The sequence below is a fragment of the Schistocerca americana genome, chromosome X (genome assembly GCF_021461395.2).
Source record: "Schistocerca americana isolate TAMUIC-IGC-003095 chromosome X, iqSchAmer2.1, whole genome shotgun sequence".
Classification (NCBI taxonomy): Eukaryota; Metazoa; Arthropoda; class Insecta; order Orthoptera; family Acrididae; genus Schistocerca; species Schistocerca americana.
Genome location: NC_060130.1, coordinates 718,640,107 through 718,654,341, shown reverse-complemented (window position 1 = coordinate 718,654,341; position 14,235 = coordinate 718,640,107). Strand labels below are relative to the sequence as shown.

At 42.7% G+C, this 14,235-nt stretch overlaps 1 long non-coding RNA gene across 1 annotated transcript; it reads right to left on the bottom strand.

Annotated features, from left to right (window-relative positions):
• LOC124555934 lies at nt 1-13,101 on the bottom strand. Its single transcript, XR_006968598.1, has 3 exons — nt 12,963-13,101; nt 7,352-7,519; nt 1-96 (listed from the first exon to the last, which is right to left on the bottom strand). It is a non-coding gene; the product is annotated as an uncharacterized LOC124555934 (long non-coding RNA).
• Nucleotides 13,102-14,235: the final 1,134 nt, after the last annotated feature.

Sequence of the window (14,235 nt, the reverse complement as noted above, 5' to 3'; positions counted from 1 at the left end):
TAGTGAATCTGAAAGATTGTTCGAAGAGGAGAAACTATTTGGATCACTCTCTCTCTCTTCTGTGGAACTGTTGACAGCATCAGGTGTTTGAGATCTCTGAAATAAAAAATTAGATATCTTATTCTGCAACTATTCTGTTCAGATCAGGAAGTTATTTCAAACCTTAACTTCAATGATAATGCACTAAATTAGAAAGCGAAAAGCTGGACATTTTTAGAGAAAACTGAGAACACTGTGTTAGCAAGAACTTCTGCCGAGTACCTTTGTAACCATATCCCGATGGAACATCTAGTTCTTAAAACTGGTAACAGATGTAGCATAACACTGGACTGAAACTGGCCACTCTATTGTCTTTAATGGCTTCAAGTTTCCGTCATCCACTTTATTCTTCTAGGGAAAGGTTATGGAAGAATTAAACATTGATTTGATGACAGATTTCACTGAGAAAATTATTTCAGAGTGTATAAATTTTTGAATTTGGCCATTGCTTTCATCTCCTCTCAGAGACTTAACTATTGACTTGGCTAAATTTCATTTCTTACCCTTTCAAAATACATGCAGTTACTGAACTTCCCTCCAACAAATTGCTATGAACTAAGTATCTGTGAGGGACACCCACACAAGCAGGCACAGGTAAACAACATTATGCAGTTAGGTTACTCTGAAGATGAAAGGGAGAAAACTACACCACAGCAGTTGTTAATAATCATGAAGATATTAAATGTTTTTATGAAAATATGTAGCATCTAGAGAAAATTTAAAAAAAATGAAATGGGTGGTTAGTGTTTCACATCTTATTGACATAAAAAATTTAAAAAAAATTTACACGTGTACAATAATGGGAGAAGAAAAATGATTTGATGAAGGAATCATCAGTATTCTATACTTGAGTGATTTAGAGAAACCACAGAAAATCCATGTCACTGTTGTTGGAGATATATTTTCCCTCAGTTTTCTGTGACATGAACGTATTTTTAAGTTTAGGCTAGGCAGGATAGCCGCTGTCTTAATGTCTTTAGTAAAAAAAAAAAAGAGAGACTGAAAAAATATGTAACTATTAATAGAGAGAGGGGGGGGGGGGGGAGAGAGAGAGAGAGAGAGAGAGAGAGAGAGAGAGAGAGAGAGAGAGAGAGAGAGGCCATCACCATCAGTACATCTGGGCCTTACCATGAAGCACAGCCGATGCAACTACACTAGCCATCTTACTGCCATCTGACTGCCTGAGCTCAGGCAGTGTGCTACTGCCTTATGGTCTGGGCCATGCAGTGTGCTGTGGCCAGTTTTACCCAGGGCAGTCTGTTGATTTAACTGCACTAAGGGGAAAGGTGTCTTATCTAAATGGATGTGATAAAGTGGAAATGAAGAGATTATTGGAGAAATTTGCAGAATTATTTAACCTGCATGGACAATGCCTGCTACATGACTATTGCAGCATGGAATTCCACAACAAATGAGCTGCTTGTGTACAAGAAACAGCACTAGGATGTAATTATTAAAGAAAGCACCAGTGTTTAGTCAGTGCTTCTCATAACAGGTGGTAAGAAGGCTTATCAGGTGACTGTAAATATCTAAACAACAAGCAATAACTAATGAATAGCCCATGCCAAACATTACAGAGACCTTAGACAATCTGGTGCAATGCCATTATTTTATCACCATGGATTTGGTGGGGGGGAGGGGGGGGGCGTACCACAAATTAGAGGTAGCACTGGAGGATTGACCTGAAACAGCGTTTTCAGATCCATTTGATCACTACCAGTATCATCAGATGCCATTTGGTTTGAAAAATGCAACTTTCCAACACATGTTAGATGGAGTACTACAGAATCTGAAACCAAAACAATGCTTAGTCTACCGAGATGACACTGTATTGTCCAACACATCCAGGAGTATAAGGTGCATCTACAAGAGGTCTGAGTGTTTGTGTGTGGCACGACAGACCCTTATCTTAGAAACATGCCACTTTGTATTACAGGAAGTCTGCTATTCAGGTCATATCATCAGCCGAGATGGTGCACGACTAACTCACAGCTGATACAAGCTGTAAATGATTTCCCAGTGTATAGCACAAATGAAGAAATTACAGTAATATCTCAGGATTGCAATTTTATAGAGAATACATCCCAAAATTTGCAGAAGTTATGCCTTTGTTAAAGAAGAGGTAATAGGTTCATGAGGCTCCACACTGAAGCAAATCTTGAGGTATTGCACTGAAATGAATTTCGAGACAGACCTCCAACTCATGGCTAAGTGAATTTGGTTTTGAGGTTGTGCAATGTTCAAGGAAGTATCACTGGTACAGTGTTACCCAATCTTGGCAGCGCGCCAGCCGCCGACTGACCGACGAACAGCTGACGCGAGCACCTAGAACGTCTAGTGCTCGCGTCCGGGATAACTCTCGGCTGGCACTGTGAAATATTCTAAGTCCCTTATCTCCCGCCACGCCAGTGCGCGGCTATATAAGCGAGCGCTGCCCGCGGAGCGGATCATTCGCGCTGCTGCTGCTGCACAGGCAACTGCATTGAACGCTGCCAAGATGCCCTACAGAAGATACCGTCGCCGTGCAAGACAGACAATATACTAAACAATTGAAGATGTCGAAATGACAACATCTGCTGCTGACAAGAAGAAGAATACCATAAAATCTGTTGCTGCACACTCTCTACTAGATGCTGTGCTGTAGAATGTATTGAGTCAACACAGAAGAACAGCACAAAGCTCAGGGTGGGTGAGAAGCCCTGTACCCCTAGTATCAAACGCTAATTGATTTGATTTGTTTTAGCGCAACTATGTACTTTAGTATTAAGTGCCCATTATATCAGTAGGTTCCCCACCATGTTGTTAACACATTTCTTGACATATTTTTACACATGTCTGGGGTTACAGTGTGAAATGCATCTTCAACAGCATTGTGCAGTTCATTGGTAGCATAGCAACATGCAGATACACGCACCTTAATGACTCACCATAATGAGTTGTAAGGTGTGGTGATGTCAGGACGTTTTGGTGGACATTTCAAGGAACCTGGTGGTGTTGATGCACCACAACTTATCAACCGTCATAAAAAAAGCTCACTTAGGAAATTGTGCACTGCAGGAGCATAGTGAGGAGGCACTCAGCCTTACTGCAACCATATGCATTCTGTGAGGCCCCTTTCCTCAAGCTGAGGTATGAACAACATTTGGACCACGTGTAAATAATCTGTGCCATTCATTCACAGTTCCTGGAAAAATGTGTGGTCCAAGCATAAGTTGTGAAGTCATCGCTGCCCATATCGTTATGTGAGGCAGCTTTCTTTGTAACTTGACCATGTAATGATTCTCTTTGGCTCAAACGACAATATTTCTATTGTGTGAGCTGTGATAAATGGCACATTCACTTGAAAACATAACCATGGCATAGTTCACTGCATTTTGAAATTGAGTTAACAAAACTTGGCACGCTGAAACACACTCATTCCAGTCTGTGTCCGATAACTCTTACGAACTTCAGTCATAAAGGTCTGACTATAATGTCTTTTGATATGATCTCACATTTTTGTCCTTGGTATACCAAATTTAAAGCATATTGTGTGTTGGCTTTACAGGAGACTGTTCAATCAAAGTAGAGACTCAGGCACGTTTCTTCTCATGTCTTCTTCCTTCTACTCAGTGGCTTATCTTTAACACTGCCAAAAGCAAAAGCATTTATTTCTCAATCCAGAAGTGTCACCTTTCATGGTGGAGCCTCATCACACCTTTCCTAGAACACTACTGTAGTATTCTGTCTCATTGTCTGCCCTGTGTGTCATTCAGGCATCCACACACTTGTCACTAAATGCTCCTCAGTAGTGCAATTACGACCACTCACGTCTGACATGGCTACAGATTAAAACGCCATTGTGGAAACATGTAAACACGAATTGCAACAAGTAGTAATAAAGTTACCAACCTGCCTAATAACATCTCATACTATACAGAAGTTACAGGGGTACGGGGACTCTTGCCCACCCTGTACCTGTATTTAAAAATCATGTGTCTTGGCCATGATCACCATATCAAATCAACAGGCAGAAATGGTGGCACAGACTATTGTTAACCATTGCTTATTAAAAATCTAATGCCAGAGACAATAATAAATGACCACAGCACTAATTGCCAAGTATGTCCAAGTTATTGAAGCAATTACATTCATTATTACAGTTATTATTATTTCTCCCAAGAGTGCTAGTTCTGCAAGGTTCAGGTGAGAGCTTCTGTGAAGTTTGGAAGGTAGGAGATGAGGTACTGGCAGGGTAAAGGTGTGAGGATGGGGCACAAGTCGTGCTTGGGTAGCTCAGATGGTAGAGCACTTGCCCGCGAAAGGCAAAGGTCCCGAGATTGAGTCTCAGTCTGGCACACAGTTTTAATCTTCCAGGAAGTTTCATATCAGCACACACTCTGCTGCAGAGTGAAAATCTCATTCTGAATTACACTTATTATTTACACTATAAGATGTTACAAATTAGTGCACTACACCTGCAAGTGAATGGCTGAACAGAGAGTTCACAGGACAGTAGGGGAAAACTGTTAAGTAATTTCATGAATAGTAGTCACAATGATTTGAACACTTTACCATAATTTGTAGTGACAGCTTGTAACTTGGAAAGTGTACAAAAACATGGGCTTTATCCCCTATGAGGTGGTTTTTAGCCAAAAGACCCCATTCCCTTTCAAATTATGCCACCTACCCTAGGTGAAGATGTATACTTCACACAAAATTTTGCTACAAAATTAAGAAGTACGTGGCAACAGATTAGAAAGATGAATATGAAGTCTTAAGAATGGCATGAAGGCACCCCACAACAAAAAGCTAAATTGGTTATGTACCACACTGGGCAGTGAGTAATGTTATCTAACACCTACATGCTGAAAGAAAAAACTAAAAAGCTAATTTTGCAATACCAGGCACCTTACCAGATAATTGAGATTATGTCCCCAGTTAATGTCAAACTGCAATGCCCAACCCAAAGCCCAAGTGTCCACGTAGTAAGAACTCATTTATTTCATGTTGTACTGGAAGCACTGCCGTATTTAACAGCAGCTCCTTCTGAATGGGGAAGGGAACCGATTGGAGAAAATACAAGGGGGGAAAGGTAAAATTAAGCATGTGACGCAGGATGTACTAATAGTCATCCTGACACTCCTAATGCCGTAAAACCATGAGGCGGCCTTGTGAGCTAATTTTTTGTGTTTGCTAATTAGTTATTAGGGATATTTGTGAGTGTATATTCTGGTAATGTGTCTATTTCTTTCATGAGACAGGCTCAAAGGAGACATTCTTGTTTAGTTAATAAGTTATGGGAAATTTTAGGTGAAATGTTCTGTGGAGTGTTAGTGGAACCTTAGTGTGTCCAATTTAGTTTAGAAGGGAATCAATGATGTTACATGGTGCAGAAAGTTTGTTGTTTGTTAAATACATGGTTTGTGTAGAGGCAGTCATGCAGACTTTTAAAGGCAACAGGTTGGCAGTAAATGAGTGATGGTGTGTTCATGTTACACACCTTTGGCCTTTAACTTTAAAGATATTTCATAAGGGATGTTTCCTAGGTCGCTTTAGTCAGTGAAGAAAACAAGGAATTTGAGAAAGTACTACTCTCCACCATGGAATAACTACAATGCCAAGTTGGGCTACTCACTGTTTGTCCCCCACAAAATGAACACACACAGTCCTCAAGTCATGTGAGTACACCCTAACCAGTAGTTGTAGTTTGCATCTGCTACATACAAGGCTATTTCAGCTGTGTACAGCAAATATAACTGCATGAGCAGGGATTGTTGATAAATGCTATGTGATGCAATTTCTTAGGACATTTTTCCAGTTACCTGCCACCATCACTGGAACAACAACACTTAACACAAACTGCTCATTATGTAACTGCAAAACCCATCTTTCAAGACTACGCCCATGAAAAACCTAACCTACTTCAATGGCATGCTATACCTGACCCTTCTTGCTTCCCTGAATCAGATGATATCAGCACAAAATAGTCACTTAATGATGGACCACCTGCTTGATGACATGAAAATTTATTGCACCGAACACCACCACCAACTTAACACTACACAGGAATTAGCATAACTCTCATAAATATTGTGTATGTCACCTGAGATGTAGAGTTGCCAAAATCCCACCTTTATGTTTCTTTAACCTGCAGGCCCATAGCAGTCATGTCAGAATCAGTGACTAGGTCTCATTGAGTGAGTAAAGGAGTGAAAACAAAACAAGGGGCCCTGACACACCATGTTTGAGAGTTGCAAGAGTCAGATCATGTATACCATATGATATTAAAATGGAAAGAGGCCACACAAAGGGGAAAATTAAGCAAGAAGTGTTTGCTCTGAATTCATGCAGTAGCAGTAGAATGTAAAGTGCAGGGTGTTGCTGCCCAACTCTTAAGCAGTAATCCAGTATCCAGATTAATCTATGACAGGAAGAAATGTAGCAGTATAGAATTTTAGTGCCATGGAAAGCAGCCCAGGACTGTAATCAGACCACAGTCACAGATAGCAGGCCAAACAGTGCCCCTACCAATGCAGCAATTCAGCATAAGCCTCTACTTCTGTACCATCACTCCCATGTGCCAACTACCTAGAAGTGTACCAGCCTTCAAGAAGCTTCTGCAGTTTGACACATTGACACACAACAGATGAACCCTGGTCATCAGCCTCTGCCCCAGAGATTTCCAACACAGAAACACTGCTCTTCTGTAAACTCAGCTGGGGCATCAGTATTTAAAACACCTGGTACAGCCTGTCACCATTGGTACAGTTGGGCTGTAGTATGATGCGCAGCTGGTGCCAAATGTCGTCTAACATGACGCAGCCACTCCCAGTTTCTCTGGGCCACGAACCAACAACCACCGTCTGACTGCCTGAGCTCCAGCAGTCAGAAACCTGGTGCCACCTCATGGTCCAAACCATGCAGCAAGTTCCAGCCAGTTCCACACTCAGGGAGAACCACTGCCACCCACTGCTGCTCTACAGCTTGCAGTTCTGTGTTCATCAGCTACATATCTGGGTAGTTCTGTCGGGGCCACTAGTTTAGCCCTGGCTACTGGCTCCCTCACTTTGCTTCACCATCCCATCTCATACTCCCGGCATGCTCAGATCCCAGGAGCCTCGCCCATGCCTACTGTCTGTCCCTCTGTCACAGATGCACTGCTCTGTGTTCATGTATGATCATTAATAGAGAGTTCTGGCAATAGACTAGCTGTCTGCATCATATGCACCACCACCATGCACCTCCATCAGAGAGCCATTTGTCCGTATGTTCCAAAAGCATACCCCATTACATTCAATTAAACATTACATTTAGGACAACAATGACTTACCTTATGTACAATATTTTCATCAGATGTCTGAATTCCATTTGCTTCTTTCAGTTCTCTCTCCCTCTGTACTGCCTCATCAATTTCTTGTTGAATTCTTGTTGTTGCAGACCGAGGAGGCTGAGTATGCTGTTGTTTACTTGAACTCAGAGTTTTATGTAGGAAACGAAACTACAAAAACAAACAGTTGAAATCATAAGAACTGTGTTAACAGTCACATATAAAAACTAAGAATTTAAAACTTTTCCACAACTATTTTATCAAAAAGTCTACATATTATCCATTTTCTAATGATGGCCACATTGTCAATAATGATCAATGGACATACATAGTATATACTAGCAGCACACAGTGGCCTGAAACCCAGCATGCTTTGCATCAAATCATTAAGGGTTAGTAGTGGGAGGGTAACCCTATGTGCCAACTGAATTTTGCCTCTCAGTATCAGTTTTTAAGAACTTCAAAGGTAGGAATTTTAGTTACAGTGTGAGAGTGTGTGTGCGTGTTCTTATAACCTATGCTTAGTTTTAAGCTGCCCACAATATCCGCTTGCCGATTTTATTGCTGTGCACATCACTATGTGGGTTTGGATGTTTGGCTTCCCATGTATGGACTCTCATCATAAGTTCATTTTCTCTCAAGGGGGCTGTGCTGCCCAGCTATTATCAAGCCACCATAGTCCCATGAAGCAACTACACAGTCAGTGTAGAGGAGCAACGTTATCATGCCTGTGCCGATACCAAAGTGGCGATGAAGGATATTCTTAAAAATTTCGTGTTGCAATTTACACCCCCTTTTCATAGTGTAACACTGGGCCACAATGTGGGCTCAGCTTTTCAGCTGCAGCTGACACTGATAGACCAGAACACAGACTTGGTTCACTTCCTTGCCTAGCTGGAGGGGACCAGGCACACACTGGGCATTTTTCTTCACTGCCCCGATTATTTTTTCTGGTTTCAGTGAGACTATGAAAAGGTGGGAGAATTACCTTCCCCCACTTCTTGCTGCACTTACACATAAGGGGTATCATTTATCTAGTTGATAAGGCTATTGATAAGGCAGCCTTCCTGTCCAGCAATGTGGGTTTCTATGAAGTTGTCCAGAATTTTAAGCTCTGCTCCAAGCCTCAGAAAATCTCTTAACGAGCTTTGTCAGTTACTTATGCAGAATTTTGGTCATCAAACCCATGTGGTGGTGGTGGTGGTGGTGGTGGTGGTGGTGGTGGTGGAGGTGGTGGTGGCGGTGTGGTTGCAGTTTAACCAACACAACAAGTGCCTTGAGCAGTTGTGTGTGGCCTGGATGGCTGATCTGCAGCACCTCTTATGCAAATGATGTTTTGAGTGTCCAAATGTATGCTATCTCTTATGCAGACTCACTAATTTGGGACATGATTGTCCGGTTAGCTCCTGATCCTAATGTTCAGACTAGGGCATTGACCTTTAGCCATTGTTGCCACCAAAACGTCACTGGAGCATCTCTTTGGGTGTGGATCAAGCATGATGTAGATTTTTCTCATGTATGACCGGCTCAGCATTCTCCATTAGGTGCTCATACTTTCCACAAATGAGCTATGCTGTCTAGCAGTTGTCCCCCTGGCATTGCATGCTCATCTATTCCACTGGCTGCATGGATGCATTGCACTTGGGTATTACTTGTATGAATGCATTGGTGCTAAGTTGTGTGTGCTGGCTGGTGATCAAGCTTGACACTGAACATCTGGGTTTTGCTTGTGGGGCCTGTACACAGAACTAGGCTACACTGCTGCACCAGGTCTCTCCTTGGTCAGTCCCAGAGCACCACTGAGATAGGGTGCACATCAGTTTCAGTGGTCCATTTTTGTGCAGCTTGTGGTGGTTGGTGGTTAACGCATTGTCCAATTTCCCATATGAAGCTAAGCTGTCCTCTACATCGTCTACTGCAGCTGTTCATGTGTTTTATTTTTTTTTGCCACCGAGGAATCCCCTGGGACCCTCTTGTCCAATAATGGGAGGCCATTTGTGTCAAGGAAGTTTGAGGACTTTTGCATCCACAATGGTATCCAGCATCTGACTATATCCCCACTTCACCTGACTTCTAACTCTGAGGTGGAGCACTTCATGTATACATTTAGGACCCAAATGAGGATGTCTGTGTATGCTTGTCATCGTATGTTAGACATATACTCTTGGGACACCCCTTACAAGTTCTGAATTGCATGTAGTGTGTTTTTTCAAAGTTTAGTGACAAAGAATTGGATAGGAACCAGTGATTAATGTCCACAAATATTTTATTGGCTGATCTTTCTAAGACTACACTTGATTTGCTGTTTATTGCAATGTTTGTACCATCGGTAAACAAAACAAACTTGGCATCTGGTAATGTTACTGATGAAAGGTCATTGATATACACAAGAAAAAGTAAGGGCCCCAAAATGGAACCTTGTGGGACCCCACATGTAATTAGTTCCCAGTTGGATGATGCTTGATACATGTCTCTTTCCTAATAACACCCTTTGTTTCCTGCCAGAGATATAAGATTTGAACCATTTTGCAGCATTTCCTGTTACACTATAATATTCTAGTTTACTTAAAAGGATATTGTGATTCACACAGTCAAATGCCTTTGACAGATCACAAAATATACCAGTCGCCTGCAATTTTTTGTCTAATGAATTAAGCACATTTTCACTGTAAGTGTAGATAGCCTTCTCAATATCAGAACCTTTTAGAAATCCAAACTGTGACTTTGACAGTATGTTATTTGAGATAAGACGGTTATAAAGACGACTGTACATTACTTTTTCGAAAATTTTTGAGAATGCTGGCAACAGTGAAATTGGACGGAAATTTGATGCTATTTCTTTATCTCCCTTCTTAAACAGTGGCTTAACTTCAGCATATTTCAGCCATTCAGGAAATATTCCACTGATAAACGACTGGTTACACAGATAGCTTAATATGTTACTTAGCTCAGAATCACATTCTTTAATTAACTTTGTTGATATTTCATCATACCCACTAGATGTTTTTGATTTTAAAGATTTTATGATGGACATTATTTCTGTTGGGGTAGTGAGGGTCAAATTCATATTATGGAAGTTACTTGAAATGTCTGGTCTAAGGTAATCCATAGCAGCATCTACCGAACCTGACAACCCCTGACGATCCTCTGGAGCCACCTCTAACTGATGATAACCACTTGTCAAATCCATCGTAGAAAACTAATGGCACTGTCCTAAGTGATCCTAAGTCTCAGATATGTTTGGAATGAGGTATGCGTAGGTTACTGTCTTATTATTGAGGTATCGTTAGTCACAACAGAACCTGTATTTCTTATTTACATCCGTAGATGCTTTAGGCACAATGACAATGCCCGCTCTCCAGCAACTATTACTATGCTCTATAATACCATCCGCAAGCTGCTGATCAATGAAATCCTCCACAAACGGCTGCAAATACCTTGGTATTCTCTATAATTTACAGTAAACAGGTGCTTCATTCTCTGTTGGTATCCTATGTTGTACTAATGGAGTTGCTGGTAACGGCCCTTGTGGAAAAACAAATCCTTAAATTCCCACAATAATTCTTCCATATGCTCTCTTTCTCGTCCTTTCAGATAATTTTACACGCAATGCAGTTCTATCGCCAGTTAGTGGTTGATCGCTTCGCCTACCTCCCGAACACCAGTCTTCGTCATCTGGCACGTCTAACTTTGCTACTAAAACTCATTTCCTCAAATTCGCGTCTACAGCGCTAAAATTATCGACGTTCACGGGAACTACTCGCCCGTCGTTCCCCTCCTGTATGCGTACAACACTATGTTTCACAAAACAACCCAGTGAACCCAAATCTTCATTAACCTCCAATGGTTCAGTAACACATACTGTTGCCGCAGGTAGATTCGACTCCACACTTACCCAAAGCGATTTCACAGTGCCACTAGACACACACTCATGCGAATTAAGCCTGAATGCTAATGTACGAGGTTCAATTGGTTTGTTCATTACGTTGAATGCCCCTCGCGACAGCTCTGCATTGACAACAGTTTCCCCTAGCGGAAATAACATTCCACCAAGTTCCACAGTTCATTGTCCAAGGTCAATTTTGCCATGATGTTGATGCAAGAAATCTACTCCTAGGATCATGTCGTAGCCCTCACTTACCCATGGTACTACCTCCATGCAAGCATTAAATCGGACTTTCCCTATTCGAAAGTCAACTGTCACTGACCCCAGAGGTGTGACCTCCTCATCCCCCACTCCACGCAACCTATAACGTGGTGGGTCTAGCTTCCTTCGTCCCCTTATATTTTTAGTAGTCACTGACACTAGCGCCCCTGTGTCCAACAAAATCTTAAACGTTTTAGTTCCTATGGATCCAACCACTGAACATTCCACCGCCGCATACGTATTCGTAGCATTGAAATTAAACGGGAGCCCCTTTACGTGGGTCTTGGGCCCCCTCTGTCGTTTAACGATTGTCCACCTCTCCTATCTCCACTTCTCCATCCTGCACGCTGCTGATTTCCACCTCTTCCTCTATTCCTTGGCGACTGGGTACGTTGCCTCTGCACATGTCCCGTACGACCACACTTAAAACATTTCACACCTGCCGTAAACACTGTTTGCCTCTCGCGTGCCCCTGTTGCCACGTCTATTTCCTCAGATTGAATTGCCAGCTGAATGGCCGAATACAAATCTTTCGGAGCCCCTTCACGCACTTTCCGTGACATATGCGCCGGTAACCCTCTCAAAAATACATCAAGTGCTCTTTGCTCAGCCTCCTGCAACAGAACGCTATTCACTTCATCGCTCTGACCCAACTCGTAAGTATACTCATTAATTTCCCTTATCCTGTCCGCAAATTTCTCCACTGTCTCCCCCTGTCTCTTAGTAATTGTACTTACCCTCTCCCTAAAGTACCGAGCGCTATTTTGTTTCTTGTATTTTTGTAAAAGCCCTTTCTTGAACTGTTTAAACTGTCCTACCTTCCTTAAGGTCTCAGAACACCTTACATATGTTTTCGCTTCACCTGTTAGTCTAATCTTGGCTGTATGTAACAACTGCTCGTCAGACCAACCATTCATCACCACTGAAGTCTCCAAGTCCTCCACAAACGAACGCACATCCTCAGATGCCTTGCCAGAAAACAGAATAATCAAACTTGCCGCGGCTGCATCAATCTCCTTCACCCTAGGCATAAAACGGTTTCCCGCTCACTTCTAGATGTTAATTCATTTCTCAACTGCGTATTGTCTGCTGTCAACTGTGCTACTTTTTCCAACAAAATCCGCGCCGCTTGTGGTTCCGACACACCTTGCCTCCTTGACTCTGCCACTATGTTGCTTTCGTTCCCAGTTAGTCCCGAAACAAATCGATTAAGTACAAGAATAATCTGACTTCCTACAGCTCCATATCGTCATACTCAGTATCATCATTCATAAACATATACAAAAGTAATCAAATGCCACCAAACAAAAATCTTACTGCCTCAAATACACTAACACTTACTGTGACAACAAAAAATACTATGCCCACGAAAACATGTACAATGTGGCTTGCCAGGAACCATACTCGAAAAAACAAAAAAGAAAGAAAACGTCCAATCTCAAACAGAACAATTTTGGCAGCACTCACCACATCTTGTGACCATAATGCAGGTGGTGGGCTCGAACGTCATACTGGACAGACGACGTCCGCTATTATGACACTAAATGTAATGGCTGATTGCCAGGAGGTGCCGACAGCCGGCTGAGCAGTCTTCTTCCCCATTGATTCAGCGCTGCTCCGCCGGGAGCTGTAGGCCGGCCCCGCTGCTGCTTCTTCCTCGCTGGCGTAGCTGAGAACGCGGCGGCAATGACCACCCGCGATCTGGCGTCCGAGTCTGCTGCCCTTGCCTCGGGGAGTGTCCAGCGTGTGTCGGGAGCCGAGACGACTGCCCGCAGTAGTGAACTGAAGGGTGGCCCGCCTGGCTTGCTGCGGACCACGCGTCGGTCTCAGAGAGTCGAACCAACGACCCGGCGTGGACTGGGACGCTGGCGCCCCATCTGTTGCTGTATGCAGCCCGGTGGTGTGATACGCCCCGCCGTCCAGGAGAGCTGCCACACTTGAATGAATCTCGTTAGAAAATGGCACTTATTTATACTTGGCTGTGCGCCAATGCTTTACCAAGAGGGCCGCTTTGCATCACGTATGCATAACACTTAGGTTGGCCAGTGGCCCTCTTCTGCTTGTGACTTGCGCCATGGAAATTGCTGTGTGCGCCCTCTCTGGCAGTTCTAGGCCCCTGTGGCCTCTATTTGCCTTCGCAACTGCTGGTATGCGTAACTTACTGCAATCTGGCTAGCACCTGCCTGTAACTCGTGGTCCAAATATCGCACAAAACTAACTTTCCCTATCCTAAGCGGTGTTGCCGCTGCAGTACAAACAGAAATATCGAAGCACATCTAGTAAGCACTAAGAGCAAATACTTACGGAAAAAAATCCGAGCAGCAATAGAAATCAACTCTGTACACATGCCAAATCATTGTTGGAGACCCCTACATGATAGGGTGATAGTCAAATGAACATGTAGAACTGTGTCCAGACTTAAGACTCTGTCAAGTGCAGCACTACATGAGTCCTCAGACAGGCTCTCTGATGGGTCATAGCAGTACACACAATTGTTTCCAGACTTTGATTTTCTAATACATCCACCATCTGCACCACTCATTGAATCTCTTATAGGTATGAAGTGACTGTTATTATACTTTTCATGATCATCCTGTCCAAAATGCATGCATGTGCATCTTCAAGGAGACTTAGGACTGTATAGTAGGTTGGCATATAAGACGCTCAAATATTTTCATAGGAAATCAATGAACACTTGGGTATGTTAGCAAAAAGAGCGTATACAAATGGCAAGGTGTCA